Genomic DNA, 3952 nt, shown 5'->3' on the forward strand with positions numbered 1-3952 from the left:
CACTTGGTGTGTGCTTGGGCTGAGCATTGAAGCTTTCACATGTAAAGACTTTTCTTGGAGTTAAACACTAGCTTTGGTGCCAGTTTGGGCATTTAACTCCAGCTTTTATGCCAGTTCTGGCGTTTTGACGCCAGAATTTTATGCTGACTTAGAATGCCGGTTTGGGCCATCAAATCTCGGTCAAAGTATGGACTATTATATATTTCTGGAAAGCCCAGAATGTTTGCTTTCCAACGCAATTGAGAGCGTGCCAATTGGGCTTCTGTAGCTCCAGAAAATTCACTTCGAGTGCAGGGAGGTCAGAATCCAACAGCATCTGCATTCCTTTTTCAGCCTCTGAATCAGATTTTTGCTCAAGTCCCTCAATTTCAGCCAAAAAATACCTGAAATCACAGAAAAATATACAAACTCATAGTAAAGTCCAGAAATATGATTTTTGAATAAAAACTAATAAAAATATAATAAAAATTAACTAAAACATACTAAAAACTACTTAAAAACAATGCCAAAAAGCGTATAAATTATCCGCTCATTATATTCTAACTTAAAATTAGAGAGATTATAATTAAGTTTCTTTGTTTATAAAAATTAAAGTATCAAATTCTAAAATCTCAATTATTTAAACTAAGTCATATATAATTTTTGTTCTTTTATAACTACTAAACTTTATAGTTTAAATATAGAAAATTATCTAATAATTAAAAATTAAGTAAAATTTCTATTTTAATTATTAGAACTTGATTTAATTACTTTTAATAAAATAGTTTATGAAAATAAAATCTTTAATGAATAAATAAATTAAAATGGACTCATAATAAGAATTTTCAAAAATTATGGGTCTTACATTCCGCAAGGACCATGGACGATATGCCTTAGCACTGCCTCATGTAAGTGTGGTTCTGTTTCTTTACATGGTATTTTCGCTCGGACCAAACTATCATATTGGTCAGAATCACTCAACTTGTCATTGTTTCTAAGATTAGCAATATATGTACGTGTGACAATCCTCTTTTCTGAAACTCGGTGACATAAATATAACTTTTTACCTTTCCCAATACACCTTTGGTAATAACATCCTGATTTAATTGTTCGAACTTGGGTCTGAAAATCCTAGTTGTTAGATCCAGTCGATCTTGTGGTGTTTGAGTAGGACTGAGTTCCGAAGCTATTTCTGTCCATGAAGGATTGCATGTCATAGCTAGAAAAATATCCGGTTTGCCTTCTTTAAGAACAATAGCCATTCCATCCTCATACCGTTGAGTCATGTCTCGACGGCTGCCCATGAACGACGATGGTAATATCGTTCTTCTGCCAACATTTTCTAAAACCAATTCTAGAGAAAAGTATTATTAGTTTTAAAGTTTAAATTCAGGAACACGTAATGATCAATCGTGTGGTCATTAAATTGAATAATTACCAGCATTATTCTCTCTGTGTGCAAAGCATCTTGTAAGCCTTGATACAGTTCAACTCGAAGTTCCTTTTGTCTTTGTCGAACCCATCTTAACTTGCCTATTTCTATTTTCACATAGTTGTCAACAACATATTGTTGAAGAAGTCGCCCCGCTTGCAAAACTGTTGAGTGATCATCGGGGCAGATCTACGAATATTAAGGATTATAGAAAATTGTTAGAAATTGTGAAATGATGTATTGGTACAAACTATCTTCTATGGAATTTTATAAATGATATAGCAAATATATGAGTTTGTACCTGGAGCATATAGCTATAATATGTCCAGCATGATACTTTGTTTCCACATTGAGTTCGAGTATTTATATCCCATCCATGGGTTCTGTTCATGTCCTGGGTCGAGTTGTATGACCGGGCTAATAGACGACAAGTCGACCGACCTCTTCAGGTCAGGATTACCCGACCTCTTTCTAAAGAGTTCGGTCAAATCACCAGGAGAAGCCCAAAAAGGGACCAAATAGAAGGACACAGCCCAATCTAAAGGCAGAGCCTAGAAAGATAAGGGCGGTCCCCCAAAAGATAAGATGACTTCACTCAAAGATAAGATAAGATAAGATAACTATCTTATCTCCAGAAAGGTCACTCTACACTACTATAAATACATTGGAGCACCCAGGTATAACTCATACTCTGATTCTACTAAAAACCTGCTTAATACCCTTGCTAACTTAAGCATCGAAGTCCCTTGCAGGTACCACCACCCTCCAGTGACGAAGGATCAGCACCACCAACTAAGCCCAACAAGTCGGACACAACAAGCTCCGACCAGTACAAAGAGATCTCGTCCGAGATTGACCTACAGTTTCAGGTAACCCTCGGAACATTGGCACCGTTTCCGGGGAACCTGGAAGTCGTCCCACCATCATGGCAGAAAACCTTGACCACGACCACAACTCTGATCTAGAAAACATGACGCCGCACAAGAACGCGGACACCACACCAAAGGATACTTCTCAGCCAAACAAAGACAAGAATTCGCCATGTTCGAAAATCATGGAGGCACTTCAATCTCAACAAGATCGCCTCAAACAGCTCAAAAAAGAGGCTGAACATCAACGGGAAGCCGAGAGGGACATTCGGAGAGAAACTAGGCGACGTCGAGAGTTAGAGGACAAGCTCTTGAAGCTCGAAGCCGACTTTAAAACAAAAACAATCCAACCTGATCCTGAAGGCAGCTCTCACAAAGATCAAGATCCATTCACCAAAGAGATCATGAAGGCCAAAGTCCCAAAAGACTTCAAAGCCCCCGACATGATGATGCGGTATTTATAACCCACAAACTAACCGGCAAGTGCACCGGATCGTACCAAGTGATACCTCGGGTGAGTGAGGGTCGATCCCACGAGGATTGATGGACTAAGCAACAATGGTTGATTAATTTACTTAGTTAGGCAACCAGGAAATAGTGTTTGAGAGTTCAAAAAGCATTAAATAGAAGACAGGGAAATGATTAAGTTGGGAATAAAATATGGAGAAAACAGTTAAGGCTTCAGAGTTATCTATTTTCCAGATTGACTTTTCTTATTAATTTATTTTAATCATGCAAGATTTAATTCATGGCAAACTATATGTGACTAGACCCTAATTCCTTAGACCTTTCTAGTCTCCTCTAAAATTCATCAACTGCCAATTTCTTGGTCAATTAATTCCAATTAGGGGGTGAAGTTTTAATTCTAGTTATATGCCACAAAAACTCTAATTACCCAAATGTAAGAGGATTATATGTCACGTATCCCATTAAATCCAGATAATTAGAAGTTTAGGAGAAATTGTTTTCAAGCTGTTGTTCAAGTAAAGAGCTTTTCCAAGTTATACAAGAACTCAATTAGAAAGAGGGTCATGCTTCCGTTCTACCCAAATTCATAAATTAAAGAACGAAAACAATTCTTAAATATAAATCAGTACATGAATTAAAATAGAAAAATAATAAAATCAATCCATACAATAGACAGAGCTTCTAACCTTAACAGTGGAGGTTTAGTTGCTCATGGAAAAGAGAGAAAATAAGGATTGTAAATTGGGCTGAGGTGGTATCCCCCATGTGGAATGAAAAGTTAACTAATGTTCCCTTTTTATATCTAATCTTCATAAATTTAAAATCTAATTTTAAAAACTAAATAATATCTTTTTCTATTTTAAAATAATATTTAAATTTAAATCAGAATTAATTATGGCAATCAGCAAGTCTTCATTTGATGGATGGGGACCACTTGATTACTTCACTCTGCAGCCTCTGATCTGTGCTTTCTGGGCTAAAAACTGGGTCAAAACTTGGCTTGAAATTTCCCCCAGCATTTTTTGTGAATTCTGTATGTCGCGCATGTCACGCATACGCGTCAGTCACACGTACGCGTCGATGGTCTTCTTCGCGTGTCCCGCGTACGCGTCAGGTACGCGCATGCGTCGCCATGGAGAGCTCCAAATCACGCGCAAGCGTCAGGCACACGCACGCATCGCTCCTCGCTGGTCAGCTCCTTGGT

The sequence above is a fragment of the Arachis ipaensis genome, chromosome B2, assembly GCF_059453495.1.
Source record: "Arachis ipaensis isolate K30076 ecotype BB chromosome B2, ASM5945349v1, whole genome shotgun sequence".
Taxonomy (NCBI): Eukaryota; Viridiplantae; Streptophyta; class Magnoliopsida; order Fabales; family Fabaceae; genus Arachis; species Arachis ipaensis.